At 36.2% G+C, this 15838-nt stretch overlaps 1 protein-coding gene across 1 annotated transcript in view; it reads right to left on the bottom strand.

Moving 5' to 3' along the window:
• The window catches only part of SDHAF3 (succinate dehydrogenase complex assembly factor 3), a 65594-nt gene that overhangs the window by 2889 nt on the left and 46867 nt on the right, over nucleotides 1-15838 (bottom strand). The gene's annotated exons all lie outside the window — the stretch shown is intronic.

Genomic DNA, 15838 nt, shown 5'->3' on the forward strand with positions numbered 1-15838 from the left:
TTTAACCTGGATATAAGTAAAGAGTGGTGAGTCCCTGGATGGGCTTAAGAAGCATGCATAAACCACCTCAAACCATATGCAAAATTGTATTTACACAAGTATGGACATCATTTATGGGGCCATAGCTTTCAATGGATTCTCAAACAGGAACCATGGGTCTTTTTTCCCCCAACTTTTATTTTAAACCTGCACATGTATCCCCTAGATACAAGGGGTACATGCGCAGGTTTGTTAGATGGGAATAACTGCGTGATGCTCAAGTTTAGGTACAGATCCTGTCACCCAGGGAGTAAGCACAGTACCCAACAGGTAGTTTTTCAACCCATACCTCCCTCCAGTAGTCCATGCTGTCAGTTGTTCCCAGTTTACATCCATGTGTGCTCAATGTTTAGCTCCCACTTAAAATTTTATTTTTCTGTTCCTATGCTAATTTGCCTAGGATCATGGCATCTATGTTGCTGCAAAGGACATGCTTTCATCCTATTTATGGCAGCATAGTATTCCACGGTGACATGTAACACATCTTCAAGTGAGTCTAAGTTCACTCCTATGTCTTCAATTACAATTTTACTAGAGAAAAACTTCTTAAACCTTTAAGCCTTCAATATTTAACAACCATCTGTGTCAAGAAAAACTTTTTCATGTTCTAATTTTGCTCTTATTAAGTACATTCAGCCTAATAATATTCCAACTATCCCCATCTGTACAAGTGCCACTGTTTTGAAACAGACTCACTCTAAAATTAATCTTTTAAGCAGACAAAGTACCAAAGTATTTTAGTTCATGAAGTTAAAGTGAATGAACTGACTAACTCTGGATAATGCTGCTACCTGATCTGGCTTGAGATATATAAATTGCTTGTAATTGCTGGAATGGCAGCATTGCCAGAGCAACTTTAATTCCAAACATTCCAAACCTATGGAGAAAATATTTTTTCCATGATTTACAGAAATCCACTTATTAAGATGAAAACACTTCAAGTTTTATCAATTCCACTTCCATATGCTTCAGGGCAGGCAGGGTTTTTCAACCTTGGCACTATTTTGTGTGTGTAGGGTGGGTAGGGGTGGGAAGGGGTCAGTGAGAGTCTGCATTGTAGGATGTTTAGCAGCATCTCTTGTCTCTGACCACCAGATGGCAGTAACACCCCTCTCCCAATCTTGATAATCTAAAATGTCTCCAAACTGCCAAAGGTTTCCTGGCAAGGCAAAAATCACCCTACCATCCTAAAGAAACTTTCAAACATGTGAACAAGTACCATGCACAAGAATGTTGATTGTTAAAGCAAAAAAAAAAAAAAAAAAAAAAGGAAATAATTGTACTTCAATAGGAGAAAAGTCAAATACACTGAAATTTACTCAGATGATAATAAAAAGAAGTCACAACAAATAAGCTACAAGTCTATGTATCAACATGGATGAAACTCCAAAAAATAAAATCTAAAAAGCAGGCTTTAAGAAATTATTCATTTGCAAAAATGGACAACTAAGGAGCTCTAAATAGCAAAAACAGAGGACTCACAACTCCCAATTTCAAAACTTAACTAGAAAGCTACATTAAACAAAACTGTGGTACTGGCATTAGAATAGATATATAACACTAATAGAATGCGGAGTCCAGAAGTAAATCCTTACACATATAGCCAATTGATTTTTTATAAAGATGTCAAATCCATTCAGTGGAGGAAAGAATAATCTAGTCAACAACTGCTGCTGGGAAAACTGAATTTCCACATGCAAGAGTGAAGTTAGACACCCCATCTTCTACCATATACAAAAATTAACTCAAAGTGAATCAAAGACCTAAATATAAGAGCTAAAATCATGAGAATCCTAGAAGAAAATATATAGGTAAATCTTTATGACCTTTGATTTGGCAATAGGTTCTTAGATATGACACCAAAAGCCCAAGCAACAACAACAAAAATAGATAAACTGGACAGTATCAAAATTAAATACTTCTGTGCATCAAAGGACACTTAATAGTAAAAAGACAAACTACAGAATGAGAAAAAATTTGCAAATCATATCTGAAAAGGGTTTATTATCCAGAATATATAAAGCACCACAACTAAAAGACAAATAGCCCAATTTAAAAATGGGTAAAGCACATGAATAGACATTTCTCCAAAGATATACAGATGGCCAAGCACATGAAAAGATGATCAAAATCATTCGCCATTAGAAAAATGTAAATCAAAACCACAATGAGATGCCACTTCACCCTAAGATGTCTACTGTAATAATTTTTTAAACCCCAGAAAAATAACAGTTGGAATAAACTAGAATCCTCATACACTGATAATGAGAATATAAAATGGTATAGCCACTGCAGAAAAGATTGGCAGTTCCTCAGAAAGTTAAACACAGAATTACCATATGATCCAGCAAATGCACTCATAGGTATATACCAAAATAACTGAGAACAGGAACTCAAACACATACTTGTATACACAATAGATGACATTTGGAAAATAACCTAGATGTCCACTAGCAAGCAGATAAACAAAATAAACAAAATTTGGTATACACATAAAATGGAATATTTATCACCCTTAAAAGGAATGAAGTTCTGATCCATACTACAACATGGATAAACCTTGAAAACATTATGCTAAGAAGCTAAACATAAAAAGACATGTTGTATGATTCCACTTACATGAAATATCTAGAATAGGAAAATTTATAGACAGAAAGAATAGAGAATACTAAGGGCTGGGAGGAGGTAAGAGAGGGTGTTATTTTTTAATGGCCACCGAGTTTCCATCTGGGTGAGGAAAAATCTAGAATAATGTCTCTACAATGTATCATTTACAGTGTCCAGGAAAAAAATTAAAAATTATTACAAACACAATGAAGAGGCAATCAATGGAGACCAGTGCCTGAGATTATTCAGACATTAGAATAAGCAGAGATAGATTTTAAAGCAGGTACTATAAATGTTAAGTATGCAAAAGAAAACACGGTCATCATATATGGGGCAGATAAATCTCAGCAGAGAATGAGGAATTATAAGAACCAAATAAATTCTAGAACTCAAAAATGCACTATCTGGAATTTTTTAAATGTCACTTAATAGTAGACTGGAGATGAAGGGAAGATTCATGAACTTGAAAATACAGCAATAGTAATTATCCAGTTTTCTATTAAAAAAATGAGTAAAAGATCAGTGATCTGTGAAACAATGCCAAAAAATTTACCACAAGTTTAAGTGGAATCCAAGAAAAGAGGTATTTTCTGCCTTAGCAGAAAAATAAATTTTAATGGGTATCTTATTTTTTTTTTTTTGAGACGGAGTCTCGCTCTGTCGCCCAGGCTGGAGTGCAGTGGCGCGATCTCGGCTCACTGCAAGCTCTGCCTCCCGGGTTCACACAATTCTCCTGCCTCAGCCTCCCCAGCAGCTGGGACTACAGACGCCCGCCATCACGCCCAGGTAAATTTTTTGTATTTTTAGTAGAGATGGGGTTTCACTGTGTTAGCCAGGATGGTCTCAATCTCCTGACCTCATGATCCACCCGCCTTGGCCTCCCAAAGTGCTGGGATTACAGGCCTGAGCTACTGTGCCTGGCTGGATATCTTATTTTTATACAGTTTTATGAATTTTAATGAATATTTTAAGGAAAAATAAATTCAAGAAGCTTAGCAAGTTCCAAGCAGAATACAAAATACTATACCTAAGTATATGATCGTTAAATTGTTGAAAAATAAAGCAAAAATCTTTTTTAAAAGTTTAAAAATATATATATATCATTTACAAATAAAATATATATATATCATTTACAAATATATGCAAATGTATAAAACATAAAAACAAGCATGGAAACAACCAACATCAGGATCCTGATTACCTCTGAGGAATAAGAAGGGGGAATGGAATTTTAGCTGTACCTTTTATTTACTTTAAAAAAGTGAACTAAATATTTCAAAATATTATTTGTTAAATCTGAGTGGTGAATACATAACTTTCCCATTTTTGAAAATTTTCATAACTTTGTGTATAATTTCAGAGAACATTTCAGTTAGGGTATAATTTATAATAATGGGAATAATGTTTCTTATGGAAAGTAGAAACACATTTCATGTGTGAGAAATGATCAATGAATGAACATCTTGGGTAGAAAGACTCACGAAAAGGAAACAAAAAAAAACCCAACCTTTCCCCCATACACCACCCATTACCGATTAGTCTTTGACTCCATGTACTTGCAACAGCATTCCCTTCCTGGCAAGAGAGAAAAATGGCCAAAATAAAAATAACTTCAGGACCACAATTTGGAGGTTTCCAGCTATAGGAAGAAGCAACAGTAAAATGTGAATTTACGACTAAGTCACCCTGCAAAGCATATGTACCTGGAGGGAAGAGACTCAGAACAGAAAAATACTACACTACACATTAACTAACAGCATCCTTTGGTTTCAAACTATTATGCTGGCTTCTAAGAATAAAGCTATCCCAAAAGTTAGAAGATTCCTATGATTGCTCTCTTGAACCAAAGAGAATGTGCAGTGCTTCCTCAGGGTAAGTTAAGCAGCTGCTTCAAGTAACAGAAAGCTGTCGGAGAGACACTTTTGAGTATGGTGAGAGCAGGTGCACTGGGCTGAATGGTGTCCCCAAAAGATGTCAAGTCCTAATCTCTGAAACTGTGTTACCTTATATGTATATTATACGTTTTGCAAGTGTGATTAAGGATTCTGAGATGAGATCATCCTGATGGTCCTGAAAATATGGTCACAAGTATTCTTAGAGTGGATGAGAGAAATTAGGCATACAGAGGAGAATGTGATATGAAGAAAAAATAAGTTTGGAGTGATATGGCCATAATTCAAGGGACTCCTGGATCCACCAGAAGCTGAAAGATGTGGATTTCTTCCCTAGAGCCTCTCACTCTTTAATTAGGCCTCTCCAGAATACACTACCATTGTTTTAAGTCAGGCTGTGGTTATTTATTACAGCAGACACAGGAAATTAATACAGCAGTGAACTACAGAAACACAGTCTTAAAGTCTCCTAGTAGAAAAAAAACTAACCTTCATGCTATACTGTTTCCCACTAGAGTTTTTGAAAAAGCAGAGAAGCTGTAGTACCAGTTTGTCAGTGATGGAACAATTAAATATTATGAGGCCAGCTGTGCCTTCACTGTACTCTCTAATTCTCTACCTGTATATTAAACTTGCTTATAGTCTGAATCAAATTGATACTACTAAATTACTGGTATGGTCAAGCACACTGGCTCACACCTGTAATCCCAGAGCTTTGGGAGGCCGAGGCAAGAGGACTGCTTAGTTTTTAGTAAATCAAATATCACACATTCTCACTTGTAAGTGGGAGCTAAATGATGAGAACTCATGAACACAAAGAGGGGAACAACAGACACCTACATAAGGGTGGAAGAAGGAACAGAAAAGATAACTATTGGATATTGGGCTTAATGACTAGGTGATGAACTAATCTGTAAAACAAACCCCCGTGACACAAGTTTACCCATGCAACAAACCTTCACATGTACCCCCAAACGTAAAATTAAAATCTAAAAAAGTGTCAGTTTAATAACATTAAGAAAACAAATTATAAATTAAATTACTTAAATTTTAGAACTCATTTATCTATTATACAGATGTTTTTAAAGAATAGAAATGAACTATATTAGATTTCTTCTTACCAGTATTTAGAATCAAACTAAATAAACCATTTCAAGGAATAACATAGAGAAACAACCAGATATTACGTGCCTTCTGATATTAGTACATATTACCAAAACAACAACAAAAAATACACCTAATAAGCCGCTACATCTAATTATCAATTTACAGGAAACACAAGAGACCTAAGTGTTAAACATCACCATGGGAATGCAATCAGCATGATTCAGACTATGAAAAACTACATAACAATGCCAGTCTCAGAAGTAATAAAGGAAAAATAGCAACTTTACAGTGAAGAAAGCTGAAAGATACCACCTCAATGGAATGATCAAGGTAAACATCACCAGTAACAAGTCACACTGCCCTCATGTACCTCCCTATAATTAGGCACTGAGAGGATTTATCACCTCGGTGGTATTCTTCCCAATAATGCACAACCTCAATCTAATCATAAGAAAACATCAGATAAAGTTCAATTAAGGGACACTCTATAAAATAACTGATCAGTACCTTTCAAAAGTTTTAAGGCCATCAATGACAAGGAAAAAGGAAGGAAGGAACTATTACAGATTAGAGGAAACTAACGAGCTCTGATGACTAAATGTGATGTAGGATCTTGCATCAGACCCTGGAACAGAAAGAAAAAATTCCTATAAAAGCTGGTGAAACTGAATATACTCTGTAGTTTAATTAATAATATAATATTGCATCAATGTTAGTTTCTTAGTTTCTATAATAGTACTATAGTTATGTAGGCTATTAACAGGGGAAGTAGCTGCAGAAAGGTATAGGGAACCTGTACTATCTTTGCAACTCTCTTCTGTAACTCTAAAATTAACTCAAAGAGCTAAACAAAAGAATTTTAGATTTAACAGGTGTATCAACTAATTATAATACATTTATTTATTTCTTATTTGAACAAAAATGCTCCCAGTGGCTCATGCCTATAATCCCAGCATTTTGGGAGGCTGAGCTGAGTGGATCACTTGAGGTCAGGAGTTCGAGACCAGCCTGGCCAACATGGTGAAACCCTGTCTCTAATAAAAATACAAAACTTAGCCGGTGTGGTGGCATATGCCTGTAATCCCAGCTACTCAGAAGGCTGAGGCAGGAGAATTGCTTAAAACCAGGAGTCGGAGGTTGCAGTGAGCCAAGATTGTGCCACTGCACTCCAGCCTGGCGACATAGCAAGACTCTGTCTTTAAAAAACAAAAAAACAAAAAAACAGCTGCTAACAAAAAGAATCAGGAAATTTTAAAAACTGACTGGATGTTTGGTATTAAGAATTATTTCAGCCAGGTGCAGTGGCTCACGCCTGTAATCCCAGCACTTTGGGAGGCAGAGGTGGGCAGATCATGAGGTCAGGAGATTGAGATCATCCTGGCTAACACAGTGAAACCTCTCTACTAAAAATACAAAAAATTAGCCGGGCGCAGTGGTGGGAGCCTGTAGTCCCAGCTACTCGGGAGGCTGAGGCAGGAGACTGGCATCAACCTGGGAGGCGGAGCTTGCAGTAAGCCGAGATCACGCCACTGCACTCCAGCCTGGGTGAGAGAGAAACTCTCACCTCAAAAAAAAAAAAAAAAAATTCTAATTTTGGAGGTGACATAATAGTATGGTCATGACTTTAAAGAGTCTACATTAAAATATCTAAGAAAAATTTTATGTTTGTGATTTAAAAATCTGGGAGAAAGAGAAATAAGTGGGGGTACAGATGAAACCTGATTGGCCATGAGTTGACAACTGTTGAAGTCGAGTGATAGGTACACGGTGGTTCATTATATTTTCTCTACATTTTATATGGTTGAGATTTCTCTAAATTTAAAAAATGCATATATACACATGCATACACACATTCATATATAACTTAAAATTAGAAACATTCAACTAAAACTATTTCAATAAACTTCTCACTTTCAACTATGGGTTTGAAATTTCTTCTCAACAAAGCTTCCCAGATACTGGTGCAGTCCACAGCCTGTTAGGAAGCAGGCAAGCATTACCACCTGAGCTCTACCTCCTGTCAGGTCAGCAGTGGCATTAGATTCTTACAGGAGCATGAACCCTATTGTGAACTGCCTATGCAAAGTATCTAGGTTATGTGCACCTCATGAAAATATAATGCTTGATGATCTGAGCTTGATGATCTGAGATGGAGCCATTTCATCCCAAAACCATCCCCTACAACCTGCAGAAAAATTGTCTTCCACGAAACCAATCCCCAAAAAGGGACCGCTTACAGTTCTTTGATAAAGCCTTGATTTACCAGTAGTTTTTCTTCTGTTTCTAGAAATATTTCTTAAACATCTTATTACAATAATTTTTTACAATATACATTTATAAAATCCAAGTAAGACATACCAAAATCATTTTTAAATAGGTTTCACAGTAATTTCCTCATCAAAACAGTGGCATTTCAGAACTGTCACTTTAGCACATAGCTGGTGAACCTTTATTTAATAATTCACTTTGTGTACCATTAATATTTTTATTTATAATGTAAATCATTGAAATTCCCCACAGGCTAGAACCAAAGTGGCATAAAATTCCTTATATAACTGACATACAAAAATTTAAACAAATCTGGGCCACAATTTAAGATTCCAATAATGAACAGTGTTGGAAGAAGAGAATTGGATTTGAATATGGAAAGGTGATGAGTCACAGAAAGACAAGAACCAAGAAAACAATGGATTTCGGAGAGTTGAGGACTCTGAGTAACAGAACTATGAAGGCAGAAAAGCTACTGGACCCATTCATCCCTTAAAAAATACATGCATATAGAAAGAGGTATAAGGATTGGTCACATTAACTATAGTTCATCTAGACTACAAAAGAGCATGCAATAGTTAAAAAGAACAAGGTCAAACATGTACTGACATGAAAAGCTTCCCAAGTAAAATAATCAACTTGCAAAATATCATGGATATATGCCATTTGAATAATGCTTCAAAACATGTACAAATTTAAACAGAGGCTGAAAGGATGGCCAGAAACTTTTGAAGAGTAGTTTTTCATGTTGTTCTGAACACCTCAACTCTGTACTGTTTTGATATATCATAATAAATATTATTTAAGTAACTAAATGAAAGGGAAAGAAAGGAAGGAATAGCTATAGGAAAAATTTGGGGATAAGGAAATTATAGCTCCAGTATTTCATTTGTCCTTAACAGCAGAGATCAAAGCAATTTTGCAGATTGTAATTAATGTAATTTGAACACAAGCTTTAAAAAAGAAAATCTAAGTTCTCATTATTTTGTTTAATCACATATCTAGTATTTGCTCATCTGTGTTTTCTAAAACAAAATTCCAACTAAATGGCCCCAAAGTAATAATGATATATGAAAATCCAAACTGTCAAGCTCTGTAAATAAAGATAATTAGTTGCCTCACAAAAGGCTATTCTTATTTAGAAAAGCATGTAGCATAGGTCTCCTTTAATACTAAAACCAAATGGTTTAAAACATTTTATGAAAATAGCATTATTAAGGTACTCATCAACTGTATAGAGTTCAAGAAAATACCAAACTATATGGCATCTGTCCCATTAAAAACTAGACTTTTTAAATATTTTATATACAAAGAATTTCCTCAATAGCATAAAAAAAGATTTTAGGTTAAATCATAAAAATGCTGTCACAATCAGAATTAGTCTGATGCCTTTCTTTTGAATTACAAAAATTATAAATTCCCTTTAAAATAGGCATTAATTGTGCTACTATTCTCACAACTTCCTGGATAGCTAAAATGACAGTAATTTTTTATAGTTTTGAAAAATTATTTGTATTCTTCAATGTAAAACCCAAAGGAAAGCCAACTATTATCTAGGAAAGAAAAAGGTAACTTCCCCCCAAATTTATTCAATTATTGTAAGATACTCTTTAGCAACACTGAACCAACAAACCTAAGTTAGGAGCATTTGGTCAAGCCTTCCCTAGAGAACTTATTAAAAATATCATGCCTCCTAGAGGAGCAAAAACAAAAAATACCCCTCTCCACAAGAAACCTGAAAGTTACCTGAATTACAATAACTAAATTCAAAGACACTTTGGGGATTTGAAGCACATCTGCCCAAGTCATTAATACAGAATATATTACAGAAAAAAAAAAGAACCTATGTTGGCAATGATAATAAATTTGGTTTCTTGGGCTCATTCTGACAAGGTTTTATGATTTTCAAGTCAAAGATGATAGGTTATACATGCTATTTCTTAGCCCACAAACACTTGTAATATATAACACTTTGATATACAGAGTGCAAAGAATAGAAAGTAACACTAGTGTCACTAACAAGTGAATTTCCCAGGTGGCCATGAAGCTTAGCCTCTGTGAAGTCAAATTCCCCAGGTTCCTCTGTAAACCAAACTCAAGATTCACCTGTGACTCCCAGAGATGAGCAAAAGAAGGTGTTAGTTGTGACACAGCACAGGAAAGATAAAAAGAAAAAAAAGCAAGAACATAGAAAGTTCTTGGCTAAGGAAGTAGTAAGGAAATGTTATAGAAAACCTAGTTCACAAATATTCTTTACATTTGTCTACTATCAACTCTATGTCCATGATATTGGACACTTACAAATCAAATGTCATCATGTCAGAAATGAGAAGTCAGCACAGAAAATAAGCACATTCTTGTTTATGAAATTCATCCAAAAGTTCCCAGAAACAATAATAGCATTGTACTTAAGGTAATATTACACAACTTATTTTACTTCATCTAAAAATGTATTCATAAAACTAATTTTAAAAATACATTTTCCTGATCATTTAGGTGAATGGACTATTTGTACATTTTATGTTTTAAAACCTTTAATTTATTCTTTAGTAATATTAGAATACAGTGAGGCACAAGGAAACTTTCTGGAGTAATACATTTTGGTTACCTTGAATGTGGTGACAGTTTCATGGGTGTATACATATTTCAAAACTCACCCAAGTATACACATTAATATGTGAGGTTCACTGTGCACCAATGACACCACAGTAAAGCTGTTACGTTCAAAAAACAAATGAACTAGCCAAATCCTTACTTTACTCACTTATACCTCAGTGGAGGTGAGGATGGGTTCTAGCAAAGTAGCAAGAAAATAAGTTTAACTGTAATACCTAAGGATGACAAGGATCCAGTTAGATAAGAATGTATATACACTACTGATTTAAAAATTGATGGGGAACAAAAAACAGCTTATAAAGCTAATATACAAAACTTAAAAAAAGCTTTTGAAAAAATTCTTCCAAATATTTTACTATCAATATTAATCATCAAAAACAACTAAATTGTAATAGTTAAGAAAATAGAACAAAAAAGTTCACTCCTAGACATTAAAAACATAGAGTTCAAAACTATAATTTTATTTTTCTTTTTTTACATTTTTTATAATCAGGCTTTTTCTTTTCACTCTACAGAAAAACTGCATTTAGCAATAGATTTTTAACTACCTGTTCATCTGTAATGTAGGTTAATTCTATATTTAAAAAAAATTATATAAACTAAAGGACATGATGCATTCAAATTCTATTTTGATGTAATCTGTTTAGAAAATCCCCAATTTATTGAGAAAATAAAATTAGTACATTTTATAACAAAGTATTTACATTATAGCTGTCACCAAAAAAATGTATAGCAATCTGCATAATTCTTACTCTCCAAAGGAATCTATTATAACATCAAGTGAGTTACAGCAAATCAAATATTTTAAAAATTATATTTGATATATATTGAAATTGACAGTACTTCCACAGTTCAATTTGGGGTAATACTGATCCAAAACAGATGATCATGATATTAATACTTTTTTATTTTTGAGACAGTTTCACTCTTGTTGCCCAGGCTGGAGTGCAGCGCTGCGATCTTAGCTCACTACGTTCAAGTGATCCTCCTGCCTCAGCCTCCCAAGTACCTGGGATTACAGGCACCCGCCACCATGCCCAGCTAACTTTTGTATTTTTAGTAGAGGCAGGGTTTCAACATGTTGGCCAGGCTGGTCTTGAACTCCTGACCTCAAGTGATCCGTCTGCCTCCCAAAGTGCTGGGATTACAGGCGTGAGCCACCGCACCCAGCCCTAAAAGGCAAGTTTTAACAGAAAATTTAAATATATTCTAATGTCTTACAAGTTATCTTCTGCATGTTATTCTAATTAACCAAATGAAAGAGTGTAGCATTATCACAATCACATTTCACGTTACCCAGAGTCTACATATCTGTAATCAAACTAAAATATCAAACAAATAAGACAGCTTACTCACTAAAGGAAAATATAAGAATAAGTATATAAAAAGTGAACAGGATATTTATTTATAGGCTAAAAGAAGAGGGAACAAAAATTAGTTAAGTAACATAATAAAAAATGTAAAAGGCATGAAGAAAACACAAAAGCCAAGTGTATGAAACCTCTCACCTTGGAGTCAACACCTATCCCAATTACACCCCCGGTTAGCAGGAAGAAGTTAGAGCAGTTGTCACACTTTTTCCATCTTCATTAGCCCACATCCTAAGACTAAGGTGTTATAAAACCCAAAGGAAGGGATTGAAACCATCATTGCAAAATTATAACTGATACAGTGAAAGAGGTCTGACCTAACCAACTCTATCTTGCTTCTCACGTCCAAGCCGTCCTTATTCATTCCTGGGCACAGGTTGAATTAACTTTGGGAGAATTTAGTTTACAGTTTGAAAGAAAGGTAACACATCTTTCCCAAAACAACCCCCTTCTTGCCTGGGAACTAGACTGCTGTTGTAGGACTAACAAATTAGCCAAAAGATTATGATTTCAGACTCATGCAGCTGGAGGCTACAAGATTCTGACCCTCCCCCAAATTGCTCCTGGGGATAATATCACTATTGTGAAACTTAAGATTGATGCAGGATTTTTTGCTCTAAGCTTAGTTCAGCTAAATCCAGGTTCTTGTCTCATGACCAGGAAAAATTAGGCACGTGAACACGTTGAAGGGTGATGAGGGCAGAATTCGTTAGGCAAACAGAGGGGGTCCCGCCAGCAAGCTCCCACCTCACAGACTGAATACCAGGGCTCCCACACATAAGCTGAAGAGACCAGGCTCCTCCCCCTGCATAAAGCACGAATTCCTGGTGGCTCCACCCCATTCCCCCCAGTGCATGTGGGCCTCTAGTTCACTGTGGGCATGCCCAGGCAAGACCCTGTGCAGGTATTCCCTTATCTGCACAAAAACATCCAGTGTAAACACTTGTGGGTGGATCAGAGATTCGCCAGGGACCCTTCCTTATCTACCTAGGCATTTGTCTGCCTCCTGCCACTATCATGATCAGTGCTTGTTTTGCAGCCCCTGCACTTGGATCAGCTGGCACCACCCAGATCGATAAACTGGCTCATCTGATCTGTGGGCCCCCTACCCAGTGCAAGAGGATAGCTTCAACTGTATGATTTTATCTCTGACCCCACCAATCGGCACTCCAGACTCACTGTCCCCCACCCACCAAATTTTCCTTAAAAACCCTGATCCCAAATGCTTGGACAGATTGATTTGAATAATAATAAACTCATCTCCTGTACAGCTGACTATGTGTGAATTACTCTTTCTCTATGGCAATTCCCGTCTTGATAAATTGGCTCTGTCTAGGCAGCAGGCCTGGTGAACACACTGGGTAGTGTATTAGTCTGTTCTCACACTTCTCTATTAAAAAAACTATCTGAGACTGGGTAATTTTTGAAGAAGAGAGGTTTAATTGACTCATAGTTTGGTAGCCTTAACAGGAAACATGAATGGGAGGCCTCAGGAAATGTACAATCATAGCAGAAGATGAACAAAAAGCGAGCACCTTTTTCACATAGCAGCAGGAGAGAGAGAGAGCCAAGGGGGGAAGTGCTACACACTTTTAAACCATCAGATCTTGTGAGAACTATCATGAGAACAGCAAGGGGGAAAATCTGCCCCTATAATCCAGTCACCTCCCACCAGGCCCCTCCTCCAATTCAACATGAGATTTGGGTGGGGCCACACATCCAAACCATATCAGGTGGTTACATGTAAATCCACCCTAACACACTCCTCTTTAAATGCCTTGGCATGAAAAGAAAAAAAAAATCACTGAAAGTTGAAAAATTTTATCAAGCATTGTCAAGAAAGAAAGTGCCTAGATCAGTCAAATTAGTATTTTGATGCCCTGAGCGACACACTATAGTGGAAAAAGTACATAAAATCCATTTCAAGTTTAGTCATAAAGTCCATTATGCATTGTTCTATGCTGAATGAATAACTTTTAGAAGGCAATTATTATTTCTACTATTCTATAAGGTCCTTCATCTGGCTCCTTATTTCACCAGCATCATTACAAACTACGTATAATTCCTGTAAACCTAAAATAAAATTCTAAGCCCCCCGCCAACTAACTGGTCCCTTCTCTTGGCCAAAGGCATTTTTAAGTAAACCTGAAATATTAGTTCAGGCCATGATGGGAAAGGGTGGTCAGACATGCCTGATCATACCTTCTTCCCTTTGGAATTCAGGCACAGCTGACAAGCATTAACATTAAAACAGAAACCTTAAAACTAACAGAACAGACTCTAAGTCTTATAATCTGTTCTCTCCAAAAGCTGCTATCAGGAGACTTCATCTGCATAACAAGAACCTTCCTCTCCACAACCCTTTATCTTAACCCAGACACTCCCTTTTATTAATTTCAGGTCTTTAAACTCTTTCAACCAATTGCCCATCAGAAAATCTTTGAATGCCCCTATGACCTGGAACTCCCACCACCCCCAATTTGAGTTCTCCCCGCTTTCCAGACTGAACCAATGTATATCTTACATGTATTTACTGATGTCTTCTGTCCCCTAAAATGTATAAAGCCAAGCTGTTGCCCAGCCATCTGGGGCATATGATGTCAGGACCTCCTGAGGCTGTGTCATGAGCATGTCCTTAACTTTGACAAAAAACTACTAAATTAATTGGTTGAGACTAGTCTCAGATAGTTTCTGGTTTACATTCCCAAATATTCTATACCCATCCATGCATCAGCAGCCATATATTCTCTCTATTTGGAATGTCCTTATTTACTTCATGGAACAAGATGTCAAGACTCAGTTCAAATGTCATATTGTTGAGGGCACCTGTACCCCTGCCCCAGGTTTGCCTCTATGCTCCCCTGGCAATGTGTACACAGTTTTTTTATAGCAGACTTCTTACTGTTGATGTTGGCAGCAAAGTCCTCAAGACACAGGATCATGCCAAGACACCCACATTCCTTCACTGTCTAGCAATACCAGGCATTGAAATACATTTATTAAAGAAAAAAGGAAGAGAATAAAATGTGTAAACTGTGCTGACCAGCTAAAACCTGTATTCACAATTTACCTGACAAATTTTGTTTTACAAGGCAAACTGCCAATTTAGCCTTGCAGTCTACATATTAACCTCTTCAATTTCACAAAAACACATAGAACTTAAACAAATTTGAATGGATGAGCTTGCAAATCTAAATATCAGAATTCAGACCGAGGTTTATCCCAAGAAAATGAGGATACTCAGTGAGGATTAGTATAAACATGATTATTTGGAGGTGTTTCTCCTTTACACCATTTTACAAAATCTCACCTAGTCATTTAAATTCTTCAATCACAAAAAAAGTATTATTAAAAAGGCAGCAAAGTCCCTTTAATCCCACATTTGAAAGTCAAATGTTGATTTTCAAATAAATACCCATAAAAAACATGCTAATGGAATGCTAACTGGTAACCAAAATTAAAAAAAGCAAAAAAAAAAAAAAAAAAAAAAGAAGGAAAATCCTTTGAGATACCTTACTTGATCTGATCTGAAGTCAAGAAATTTTATTTATTTATTTATTTATTTATTTATTTTTGAGACGGAGTCTCGCTCTGTTGCCCAGACTGGAGTGCAGCGGCACAATCGTGGCTCACTGCAAGCTGCGCCTCCTGGGTTCATCCATTCTCCTGCCTCAGCCTCCCGAGTAGCTGAGACTACAGGTGCCCACCACCACACCCAGATAATTTTTTTGTATTTTTTTTTAGTAGAGATGGGGTTTCACCATGTTAGCCAGGATGGTCTCCATCTCCTGACCTCATGAGCCACCTGCCTCAGCCTCCCAAAGTGCTGGGGGTTTAATCTTTTAAAGAATGAGTTATATTCAAAGAACTCCAAGCTATTGTTTTCCATTACAATTTTGTCACAGCCATAACACATCATTTCAAACTATGTTCCCTAAT

Source organism: Pongo pygmaeus, chromosome 6 (genome assembly GCF_028885625.2).
Source record: "Pongo pygmaeus isolate AG05252 chromosome 6, NHGRI_mPonPyg2-v2.0_pri, whole genome shotgun sequence".
NCBI lineage: Eukaryota > Metazoa > Chordata > Mammalia > Primates > Hominidae > Pongo > Pongo pygmaeus.